Genomic DNA, 13,309 nt, shown 5'->3' on the forward strand with positions numbered 1-13,309 from the left:
CTGATTTACTGTAACAGTCTTTTCTCTGGTCTCTCCTCTTGTACTTTTGCCCCCATCCAGTCCGTTTTCTACACCGTAATCAGAGTGAGCTTTTAAAATATAAATCAGAACATCCAGTGTGCTTAGAATAAAATCCAACCTCACCGTGGTCCTGCAGGATGTTGTCTGCACACCCCTCTTCCTTGCTCCCTAAGCTGTATATTGGCCTTCCTTCAGTATTTTAGATATGGCTAACTTTTGGTCTTGGTACATTCTATTTCCTCTGGCTGAGAGATATCTTGGCATGAACTTCTCCCCCTTCCACCAAACACATTCACCACATATACATCACACATACACACTTTCACACATATATTCTTCATTTTCTCTCTCTTTTTTTAAGGTATGAATTATATAAGTGCATAGATCTTAAGTGTGTAGCTTAATGAATTTTTATTTTTGTGTATACCCATATAACCATCACCTAGTTCAAGATACTGAATTACTTCTGGCACTCCGGAAGGCCCACATTCGGTTCCTCTCACCAAACTACTGTTATGACATCTTTTTAAAAATTGAGATATAATTTACATACCATAAAATTCACCATCTTAAAGTGGAAAAGTCTCTGGTTTTTTTTTTTTTGTTTTTTTTTTTTATTAAATTCAGTTTTATTGAAATACATTCACACAGCATACAATCATCCATGATATACAATCCACTGTCCACAGTATGATAACATAGTTATGCGTTCGTCACCACAGTCTATCTCTGAACATTTTCCTTACATCAGAAAGAACCAGAACAAGAATAAAAAATAAAAGTGAAAAAAACACCCAAATCATTCCCCCATCCCACCCCATTTGTCCTTTAGTTTTTATCCCCATTCCTCCACTCATCCATACACTAGATAAAGGGGGTGTGATCCACAAGGTCTTCACAATCACACTGTCACCCCTTGTAATCTACATTATTATATAATTGTCTTCAGGAGTCCAGACTGCTGGGTTGGAGTTTGGAAGTTTCAGGTATTTACTTCTATCTATTCCAATACATTAAAGCCTAAGAGGTGTTATCTATATAGTGCATAAGAATGTCCACCAGAGTGACCTCTCGACTCCGTTTGGAATCTCTCAGCCACTGAAACTGTTTCGTCTCATTTTGCATCCCCCTTTTGGTCAAGAAGATACTCTCAGTCCCACGATGCCGGGTCCACATTCATCCCCGGGAGTCATACTCTGCGTTGCCAGGGAGATTTACAACCCTGGGAGTTGGGTCCCTCGTAGGGGGGAGGGCAGCAAGTTCACCTGTTGAGATGGCTCAGTTAGAGAGAGAGAGGGCCACATCTGAGCAACAAAGAGGTACTCAGGGGGAGACTCTTAGGCACCATTACATACAGCTTTAGACTTTCCTTTGTGGTAATGAAGTCTCTGGTTTTTAATACATTCATACGGTTGTGTAATCATCACCACTATGTAATTCCAGAACATTTTCTATTAGACTTCTTTTTACCATAATTTAGTATTCCTGCTTTTGAACTTCCTATGGACAGAATCGACATCATGTTCTCTTTAGTGCCTGGCTTCTTCCCCTCATTAGTATGTCTGATAATGTTCTTTATATGACTTCTGATCTTTTAGGGCTCAGCTTAAATGTCTCCTCCTTAGAGAAGCTTTCTCTGACCACTCTGTCTTGCTGGGTACACTATCTGCACCAGTTAACCTCTTGTACAGCACCCTGCTTATTTCCTTCAGAGTATTTCTCATAATTTGTGATTATTTATTTGTTTTCTTGCTTACCATCTGTCACACACTAGACTGTAGACTTGGTGAACACAGGAAACATTTTGCTCTTGTTCACTATTCTCTTCCCAGTGGCCTAGTGCAATGCCAGACAAAATCATAGGCACTCAATTATAATAAGTATTTGTTGATTCACTGAGTGAGTGAATGAAGAATGAACTCTGCTTTATTTCCTGATTTGGACTGAAGTAAAAAAAAGGTTTTGAAAATTTCTAATACTTGGTAAAATCTTACCTAAGGTAATTCTGAATTTCACTAAGACTTTATAAAATAAATAAATATGTATGTATGTATAGATATGTATATATATAAGTATGTATTATCCTTTTAGGCAAGATAGAAATAATTACAGTAGATGGCAGTACAGAATTCTATATGCAAATAAAAATTATTAAATGTGTAATAACAACCTCAGGGGAAGTGCTTAGAGTTGGTGAAGGCATTAGCATGAGCAGATTTATATGCTGAGATTTTGGGGAGGGATAGCTACTACCTTGGATCACTTAGGATCTGAAAAGATCTGGAGAGGTAGAAAGATGATGGGCCAACTCAGGCAAGATGAAGTGTTAATGATGGTAAATGTAGAGTCAATACTTAAGTTAAATCAGGATAGGGAAAGGTGGCGTAGCAGCTCATATAAGAAAGGCCTAAGGGTTTTAGATGACTGTAAAGTTGTAAGTTTACAGTATTGTCGGAAATAAAGTGGTACCTGTAAGGGAATAAACGCTCTCTCGGTTCTGGAGGAGAAAAGAATTTATTTACAATCTTGCAAGATAGGGCGTCCAGCCAAACACATGGAAGGCTGGCGCGCCAGAGGAAGAGAATGGCGATGTTTAAATCTCCTACTCCTAATTCGCAAGTTCCTCCCCTGTTTCCCCATTGACTGGGTACTACAGAGGTTACAGCCTATCCGAGAACACTAACTAATTCATCTTTTGAGATTTTAATTTGTACAGCCAATCCCAGAGAGCCAACTAGCTCATTATTGAGATTTTGAACTGATTAGCCAATCCCCCCCCCAAATTTTTATTTTTTGCTGTGAGTTCCCGCCTCTGATACTACCTCATGTCTCTTTACATCAGGCAGATTCTCTCTTCTCTTTGTCTGGGGCTTGTTTAAACTGGTTTTGCCTCCATTTCCCTTATTCCATGCTGTCTCTATGTGAAAACGAAACTTATTCCTTTCTTACAGTATGATTTCATTGCCATAAGAAATTAATAATGTTTTGAGCAACAGTTAGAGAAATAAGATGTTGAGGATAGAGGGGCTTGTTCTCTCTGCTCATACACAAAAGGAAATGTTCCTTTTGCCCTGGATCATACCTTTATGTTGGTTTAGCTATGAGTCGGATTGTCTGGAGCAGAAGTTGGCGAACTACAGCCCCCAGGTCACCTGTTTTTGTAAATAAAGTTTTATTTACCAATTGCCTGTGGCTGCTTTCATGCTTCAAGTGTAGTGTTCCAGTAGTCAATACAGAGATCTTACAGCCCCAAAGCCTAAAATATATACTGTCTGGTTCTTTGCAGAAAAAACTTGCCAACCCCTGGTTTAGAGAACTAGACCTTGATGATGATGAAAGAGCTTGACACCATGGTGAAAGGGGAGCCCCCAAAAGAACCCGGGATGTTTAGGTGAACATCTGTTTAGGCAAACCTATTTTCAGATATTTGAAGGACAATTGAGTGAAAGAAAAATTAGACCCTTTTCTGCTTAACTTTGTGAAGTGAAATGAAAAACAAAGCTTGGGAAACAAGGGGTGGGAAGATTTTCTGAGCTTACAGAAAAGTTACTTTAACATCGAATTGGGTTGCTTCTGGAGGTAATGAGTTCTTTGTAAGCAGAGATGTTTAAAGGAGGCTAGATGATTATTCACCTGTTCTTAGAAATGAGGGCTAGGCAGGCAGTGGAGGATGAGATTGGACACACTCTGGGCTGTTTTGTGATCTTGAGGTTTCTGTCCTGGATTGATTCTCTCAAATGTGGACCGCGGTGCTCAAGCCTTTCTCCAGGACACAAGCTTAGCTTGGCCCGGAGACTGGAGCGAGGCCAGGCCTGGTGGGTCTCGCCAGTAGATTATCCATCTGGTTCCAAAGTGCCGTTCCAAAGTAAAATAAAAATAGACTAAAAAGCATTAACACATAAATTAAATCTAGTTTAACACCTTTAAAAGTTTTTATTTTACTTATTTTTTTCATTCATGTAAAAGGTTTGAACTAATTTTCCTCCTATTGATTCACAAGACAGCTTAGGGTTTCTTTGATTTTACCAAGTGATATGTTATCTTGAAAAATACTTCAGGTGTGAAGGACTAGAGCACAGAGTGTTCTTTAGGTTTATTGTTTGCTGCCTTTTATAATCTCATCTTAATCTTTCTTACTATACTTGAGCTCATTAGCTGTTATGAAATGTTAAATAACTGAAATCCAACTAGGTAGACTGGCCTCTTAATTCTGTATTCTTTTCATATTTCTACTGGCCTTCTAAAGTAGAGATTAGAGTGAAGCTTCAGAATTTAAAAAGAGGAGCTTTTCAAATCAAAATACCATCAATTAAGGACCTTCTTTTAGATCTAAGTTAATAAATGGAAAGCTGACTGAAAGCACTAATTAAGTATGGTAATATAAACAACCTTAATTTACATGAGACATTCAGCAGACATTTGAATTAAGAACATCGTACTTTGTGCACTGTATTAGGCTGTTTTAAACCATTTTCTTGTTTGAACATCTCACAAGACTTTTGTGAAAGGAAGCAGGTCCTCCCACCTTGCCATCAGCAGCCTTTAGGAGTTCATATTGGTTCATTTTCAGTTCTGAAGACTTAAATTCAGGCGATCCTGTCAGTTTAGAACCCCTTCATTCTGCAGAGTTGAGTTCCGTTAGTGATAAATATTATGTGAAGAATTACAAACTGTAGAGTATCATGCAAGTGAAAGTTATTTTTTGTAGCGACAATGTTAATGCTAATTTAATGAGGCTCCTACTGGGAGTCTGGATACAGCTTCATAGCCTCTCACTCTGCCCAATAGAAGCAAACCTGCATTCTCCATCACCCTTTTTGTTCCATTGCCCCAGGTCTTTTGTCTCAGTTACCCCATTTAAAGTGTAATGGGTTGGAGAAATGGATAACTTCAGACATGGAGTCTGTTGAATAAACATTGACTTAGTAGTTAGTTAACTCTTTGCTAGCTGTATTTAAAATTTTTTCTACTTATTTCCTTTTTTGTTCCGTTACACTTTTAAGTTTCAAAACCCTTATAGAAAAGTATTTCCTGCATATTCAAAATATTAATTATGATTTTTTCAAAAAAATTAGATATGCTAACTACTTATTTTATATACATACTAAACATAAAAAAAACAGTATCAAAATGGTTTTCAGACATATGACTAGTAGAATATTGTTTAAATGTCAGATGGCTGAAGTAGGTAATATTAGCTCAGTTAGTTATGCGGTCCTTGAGGGAATTGTTTCATACCAGTTTTGTATCCCTTCTACCCCACTGATCCAGTGGAGTGAGGCCTGCATGCCAGGGACTCCAGTGTGTGTATCAGAGGAATAAGTGATCACTCTGACTCTTAAAGTTTTATATATGTATGTTTGTTAACGTTTCCTTTGAATTTTTACTAGATATCTCAGTAAACTGGGGAATAAGCTTGATTACCACAAAACCGTGGCCTATTTTTGTCTTCCTTTGCTTATTTATGCCATCCACTTTCCAGGTATAAAGAATCTGTCATTCTTCTGGTGCTCAAAACACATGTAATCAAGTATTGCTTTACATATCTTATTAACTTATTTTATCCTATGCAATCCTTTGTGGTAAGGGCTATCATCCTTATTTTACAGGTGAGGAGATTAAAGCATAGAGTTTAAAATATGTGCTCAAGTCACACAGCTAGTAAGCATATTAGTAACGGTATCAAGGGAAAAAAACTAGATTCCTTTAAGTTGAGAGCAGCAAAGGCGGTTGAGAAGCTGTGGGTCAGTGATGAATGCACACAGTATGCATATTACTGATTTTCCTTGGTAAGTGAGAATATATAAGTAATATAAATTCCTCTGCTGAAATGTCATAATATTATAAAAGTTCATTGAAAGGGGAAAATGTGTCCATGATTATCGTGGTTATTTGTATACTAGATATGGATATGAATGAAACAGCCACTGCAAGATTGAATCTTTGATTTGGGGGTTGATTTTTAGACTTCCCCACAACCCTACCCACCTCCCATAAAGGTAATATCTTTCTGTGCTGACAGTCTCTACCACATTTATTGCTGTTACAGTTTTGTGATTCAGATGCAGACAGCATATAAATAGATGTGTTCTCTGGGTTATTTTTTTTTTTTTTTTTTTACTTTTTTTTTTTTTTTTTTAATCATCATTTTATTGAGATATATTCACATACCACGCAGTCATACAAAACAAATTGTACTTTCGATTGTTTACAGTACCGTTACATAGTTGTACATTCATCACCTAAATCAATCCCTGACACCTTCATTAGCACACACACAAAAATAACAAGAATAATAATTAGAGTGAAGAAGAGCAATTGAAGTAAAAAAGAACACTAGGTACCTTTGTCTGTTTGTTTGCTTCCCCTACTTTTCTACACATCCATCCATAAACTAGACAAAGTGGAGTTTGGTCCTTATGGCATTCCCAATCCCACTGTCACCCCTCATAAGCTACATTTTTATACAACTGTCTTCGAGATTCATGGGTTCTGGGTTGTAGTTTAATAGTTTCAGGTATCCACCACCAGCTACCCCAATTCTTTAGAACCTAAAAAAGGTTGTCTAAAGTGTGCGTAAGAGTGCCCACCAGAGTGATCTCTCGGCTCGTTTTGGAATCTCTCTGCCACTGAAGCTTATTTCATTTCCTTTCACATCCCCCTTTTGGTCAAGAAGATGTTCTCCATCCCACGATGCCGGGTCTACATTCCTCCCCGGGAGTCATATTCCACGTTGCCAGGGAGATTCACTTCCCTGGGTGTCTGATCCCACGTAGGGGGGAGGGCAGTGATTTCACCTTTCAAGTTGGCTTAGCCAGAGAGAGAGGGCCACATCTGAGCAACAAAGAGGCATTCAGGAGGAGACTCTTAGGCACAAATACAGGGAGGCCTAGCCTCTCCTTTGCAGCAACCGTCTTCCCAAGGGTAAAACTTATGGTAGAGGGCTCAACCCATCAAACCACCAGTCCCCTATGTCTGTGGTCATGTTAGCAACCATGGAGGTGGGGTAGGCGAATACCCCTGCATTCTCCACAGGCTCCTCAAGGGGGCACTACATCTTTTTTTTTTTTTTCCTTGTTTGTCTTTTTTCTTTTTTTTTTTTTTTTAACTTTCCCTTCTTTTTTCAAATCAACTGTATGAAAAAAAAGTTAAAAAGAAAACAAACATACAATAAAAGAACATTTCAAAGAGACCATAGCAAGGGAGTAAGAAAAAGACAATTAACCTAAGATAACTGCTTAACTTCCAACATGTTCCTACTTTACCCCAAGAAAGTTACATAATATAGCAACATTTCAGTGAACTTGTTCCTACTACATCCATCAGAAATTAACAGACCATAGTCATTTCTGGGCATCCCCAGAACGTTAAATAGCTTATCTGTTCTTCTTGGATTATTGTTCCCCCTTCCTTAATTGCTCTCTACTGCTAGTTCCCCTACATTCTACATTATAAACCATTTGTTTTACATTTTTCAAAGTTCACATTAGTGGTAGCATATAATATTTCTCTTTTTGTGCCTGGCTTATTTCGCTCAGCATTATGTCTTCAAGGTTCATCCATGTTGTCATATGTTTCACCAGATCGTTCCTTCTTACTGCCGCGTAGTATTCCATCGTGTGTATATACCACATTTTATTTATCCACTCATCTGTTGAAGGACATTTGGGTTGTTTCCATCTCTTGGCAATTGTGAATAATGCTGCTATGAACATTGGCGTGCAGATATCTGTTCGTATCACTGCTTTCCGATCTTCCGGGTATATACCGAGAAGTGCAATCGCTGGATCGAATGGTAGCTCTATATCTAGTTTTCTAAGGAACTGCCAGACTGACTTCCAGAGTGGCTGAACCATTATACAGTCCCACCAACAATGAATAAGAGTTCCAGTTTCTCCACATCCCCTCCAGCATTTGTAGTTTCCTGTTTGTTTAATGGCAGCCATTCTAACCGGTGTTAGATGGTATCTCATTGTGGTCTTAATTTGCATCTCTCTAATAGCTAGTGAAGCTGAACATTTTTTCATGTGTTTCTTGGCCATTTGTATTTCCTCTTCAGAGAACTGTCTTTTCATATCTTTTGCCCATTTTATAATTGGGCTGTCTGTACTATTGTCATTGAGTTGTAGGATTTCTTTGTATATGCAAGATATCAGTCTTTTCTCAGATACATGGTTTCCAAAAATTTTTTCCCATTGAGTTGGCTGCCTCTTTACCTTTTTGAGAAATTCCTTTGAGGTGCAGAAACTTCTAAGCTTGAGGAGTTCCCATTTATCTATTTTCTCTTTTGTTGCTTGTGCTTTGGGTGTAAAGTCTAGGAAGTGGCCTCCTAATACAAGGTCTTGAAGATGTTTTCCTACATTATCTTCTAGGAGTTTTATGGTACTTTCTTTTATATTGAGATCTTTGGTCCATTTTGAGTTAATTTTTGTGTAGGGGGTGAGGTAGGGGTCCTCTTTCATTCTTTTGGATATGGATATCCAACTCTCCCAGCCCCATTTGTTGAAAAGACCATTATGGCTCAGTTCGGTGACTTTGGGGGCCTTATCAAAGATCAGTCGGCCATAGATCTGAGGGTCTATCTCTGAATTCTCAATTCGATTCCATTGATCTATATGTCTATCTTTGTGCCAGTACCATGCTGTTTTGGCAACTGTGGCTTTATAATAAGCTTCAAAGTCAGGGAGTGTAAGTCCTCCCACTTCGTTTTTCTTTTTTAGAGTGTCTTTAGCAATTCGAGGCATCTTCCCTTTCCAAATAAATTTGATAACTAGCTTTTCCAAGTCTGCAAAGTAGGTTGTTGGAATTTTGATTGGGATTGCATTGAATCTGTAGATGAGTTTGGGTAGAATTGACATCTTAATGACATTTAGCCTTCCTATCCATGAACATGGAATATTTTTCCATCTTTTAAGGTCCCCTTCTATTTCTTTTAGTAGAGTTATGTAGTTTTCTTTGTATAGGTCTTTTACATCTTTGGTTAAGTTTATTCCTAGGTACTTGATTTTTTTAGTTGCTATTGAAAATGGTATCTTTTCTTGAGTGTCTCTTCAGTTTGTTCATTTCTAGCATATAGAAACATTACTGACTTATGTGCATTAATCTTGTATCCCGCTACTTTGCTAAATTTGTTTATTAGCTCTAGTAGGTGTATCGTTGATTTCTCAGGGTTTTCTAGATATAAGATCATATCATCTGCAAACAATGACAGTTTTACTTCTTCTTTTCCAATTTGGATGCCTTTTATTTCTTTGTCTTGCCGGATTGCCCTGGCTAGCACTTCCAGCACAATGTTGAATAACAGTGGTGACAGCGGGCATCCTTGTCTTGTTCCTGATCTTAGAGGGAAGGCTTTCAGTCTCTCACCATTGAGTACTATGCTGGCTGTGGGTTTTTCATATATGCTCTTTATTATGTTGAGGAAGTTTCCTTCAATTCCTACCTTTTGAAGTGTTTTTATCAAAAAGGGATGTTGGATTTTGTCAAATGCTTTTTCAGCATCTATTGAGATGATCAATTGATTTTTCCCTTTCGAGTTTTTAATGTGTTGTAATACATTGATTGTTTTTCTTATGTTGAACCATCCTTGCATGCCTGGAATGAACCCCACTTGGTCATGGTGTATGATTTTTTTAATGTGTCTTTGGATTCGATTTGCAAGTATTTTGTTGAGGATTTTTGCATCTATATTCATTAGGGAGATTGGCCGGTAGTTTTCCTTTTTTGTAGCATCTTTGCCTGGTTTTGGTATTAGATTGATGTTAGCTTCATAAAATGAGTTAGGTAGTGTTCCATTTTTTTCAATGTTTTGAAAGAGTTTGAGTAAGATTGGTGTCAGTTCTTTCTGGAAAGTTTGGTAGAATTCCCCTGTGAAGCCATCTGGCCCTGGGCATTTATTTGTGGGAAGATTTTTGATGACTGATTGGATCTCTTTGCTTGTGATGGGTTGGTTGAGGTCTTCTATTTCTTCTCTGGTCAGTCTAGGTTGTTCATATGTTTCCAGGAAATTGTCCATTTCTTCTACATTATCCAGTTTGTTGCCATACAGTTGTTCATAATATCCTCTTATAATTTTTTTAATTTCTTCAGGATCTGCAGTTATGTCACCTTTTTCATTCATTATTTTGTTTATATGGGTCTTCTCTCTTTTTGATTTTGTCAGTCTAGCTAGGGGCTTGTCAATCTTGTTGATCTTCTCAAAGAACCAACTTTTGGTGATATTTATCCTTTCTATTGTTTTTTTGTTCTCTATGTCATTTATTTCTGCTTTAATCCTTGTTATTTCTTTTCTTGTACTTGGTTTAGGATTGGTTTGCTGTTCATTTTCTAGCTTCTTCAGTTGATCCATTAGTTCTTTGATTTTGGCTCTTTCTTCCTTTTTAATATATGCGTTTAGTGCTATAAATTTCCCCCTTAGCACTGCTTTTGCTGCATCCCATAGGTTTTGGTATGTTGTGTTCTCATTTTCATTCGTCTCTATATATTTAGCAATTTCTCTTGCTATTTCTTCTTTAACCCACTGATTGTTTAGGAGTGTGTTGTTTAACCTCCAGGTATTTGTGAATTTTCTAAGTCTCTGATGGTTATTGACTTCTAATTGTATTCCATTGTGGTCAGAGAATGTGCTTTGAATAATTTCAATCTTTTTAAATTTATTGAGGCTTGTTTTATGTCCCAGCATATGATCTATTCTGGAGAAAGTTCCGTGAGCACTAGAAAAGTATGTGTATCCTGGTGATTTGGGATGTAATGTCCTGTATATGTCTGTTAAATCTAATTCATTTATCAGATTGTTTAGGTTTTCAATTTCCTTATTGGTCTTCTGTCTGGTTGATCTATCTATAGGAGAGAGTGATGTGTTGAAGTCTCCCACAATTATTGTGGAAACATCAATTGCTTCCTTTAGTTTTGCCAGTGTTTCTCTCATGTATTTTGTGGCACCTTGGTTGCGTGCATAGACATTTACGATTGTTATTTCTTCTTGCTGAATTGCCCCTTTTATTAGTACGTAGTGGCCTTCTTTGTCTCTCAAAACATCCCTGCATTTGAAGTCTATTTTATCTGAGATTAATATTGCTACACCTGCTTTCTTTTGGCTGTGGCTTGCATGAAATATTTTTTTCCATCCTTTCACTTTCAGTTTCTTTGTGTCCCTGTGTCTAAGATGAGTCTCTTGTATGCAACATATTGATGGTTCATTTTTTTTGATCCATTCTGCGAATCTATATCTTTTAATTGGGGAGTTTAATCCATTTACATTCAACGTTAAAACCGTGAAGGCATTTCTTGAATCGGCCATCTTATCCTTTGGATTATGTTTGCCATATTTTTCCCTCTCTCTATTAATATCCTTTATTGTACCCATACCGAATCTCTTTAGTACTGAACCTTTCTCCAAGTCTCTCTGTCCTGTCTTTGTTTCTCTGTCTGTAGGGCTCCCTTGAGTATCTCCAGTAGGGCAGGTCTCTTGTTAGCAAATTCTCTCAGCATTTCTTTGTCTGTGAAAAATTTAAGCTCTCCCTCAAATTTGAAGGAGAGCTTTGCTGGATAAAGTATTCTTGGCTGGAAATTCCTCTCACTCAGAATTTTAAATATATCGTGCCACTGCCTTCTCGCCTCCATGGTGGCTGCTGAGTAGTCACTACTTAGTCTTATGCTGTTTCCTTTGTATGTGGTGAATTGCTTTTCTCTTGCTGCTTTCAGAACTTGCTCCTTCTCTTCTATGTTTGACAGTGTGATCAGTATATGTCTCGGAGTGGGTTTTTTTGGATTTATTCTATTTGGAGTTCGCTGAGCATTTATGATTTGTGTGTTTATGTTGTTTAGAAGATTTGGGAAGTTTTCCCCAACAATTTCTTTGAATACTCTTCCTAGACCTTTACCCTTTTCTTCCCCTTCTGGGACACCAATGAGTCTTATATTCGGACGTTTCATATTATCTATCATATCCCTGAGGTCCATTTCGAGTTTTTCAATTTTTTTCCCCATTCTTTCTTTTATGCTTTCATTTTCCATTCTGTCATCTTCCAGGTCACTGATTCGTTGTTCAACTTCCTCTAGTCTTGTACTATGAGTGTCCAGAATCTTTTTAATTTGGTCAACAGTTTCTTTAATTTCCATAAGATCATCCATTTTTTTATTTAGTCTTGCAATGTCTTCTTTATGCTCTTCTAGGGTCTTCTTGATTTCCTTCATATCCCGTACTATGGTCTCATTGTTCATCTTTAGTTCTTTGAGTAGCTGCTCTAGGTGTGTCTCTTCTGGTCTTTTGATTTGGGTGCTTGGGCTTGGGTTATCCATATCGTCTGGTTTTTTCATATGCTTTATAATTTTCTGTTGTTTTTGGCCTCGTGGCATTTGCTGAACTTGATAGGGTTCTTTTAGGGTTTGTAGACTAGTTGAAGTCCTTATCTCTAATTTATCAGATCTACAGCTTCGTGGAGTACACTTTCTCTAACTAACCAGCAGGTGACGTCCACGAGCCACCTGTTCTCCACAAGCCAGATCTCCCCTGCTTAGCCTTTTTGGTGAGTGGGGGAGTGAGTCTTGTGGGGCCCAATTGGTGTACCAAGCTTGCGTGTGTAGTTGGTGTTGCCTGCCCTGTATGTGGGGCGTGTTTCTGGGCAGTCGGGGAGGGGGGGTGGCCCTAACAATCAAATCTCCCTGATGATCCTAGAGTTTTAAAGCTACTGCAATAGTCTAATCCTTCAGTTCAGTCCTGCCACAGTTTGTCTCTGCCACTGACCCACAAGTCTTTGGTATTGGCGTATGGCTCCTGAGACTTGCAAGTGGGCCCCTCTTCCAGGCTGTGCACCCCGGGTCCTCTGTTGAGGGATGACTGTGCTATGTCACAGGTGAGTGCCGTCCCCCCAGGGCAGTTCTGGGCTGCTGGGCTGTGTTGGGAGGCTCCCAGTCTGCTCAAATGATGGCTGAATGGGGCTCTGTTAATTCACACTGCTCCCCCTTCCCAGCTCTGGGACATTCAGCTGAGGTTGCAGGGAAGGCTAATGTCCACGCCCAGTTTTGTGGTGTGTGCCTGTTATTTGAAGCACTTCCATCACACTGGGTTGTCTGGGGCAGCTCTGGGCTATGGGGCTGGCGATGGGTAGGAGTGTTTCCTGTCCACCAGGATGGTGGCTGTGAGCGGACACCCCCCTTTTCTTGGGAAGTTGTGTTGTTTAGTGAATTTTCTCAGCCACTGGATTATTGCCTTTTGTCTCAGAGCTCTCTTAGTTCTGCTCTTGACTTGACGTGCCCAAATTTCAATTCTTTGAAGCTTTCTGTATTG

At 38.5% G+C, this 13,309-nt stretch overlaps 1 protein-coding gene across 1 annotated transcript in view; it reads left to right on the forward strand.

The window, feature by feature from the left end:
• The window catches only part of SELENOI (selenoprotein I), a 53,122-nt gene that overhangs the window by 14,156 nt on the left and 25,657 nt on the right, over window positions 1-13,309 (forward strand). The gene's annotated exons all lie outside the window — the stretch shown is intronic.

The sequence above is a fragment of the Choloepus didactylus genome, chromosome 20, assembly GCF_015220235.1.
Source record: "Choloepus didactylus isolate mChoDid1 chromosome 20, mChoDid1.pri, whole genome shotgun sequence".
Classification (NCBI taxonomy): Eukaryota; Metazoa; Chordata; class Mammalia; order Pilosa; family Megalonychidae; genus Choloepus; species Choloepus didactylus.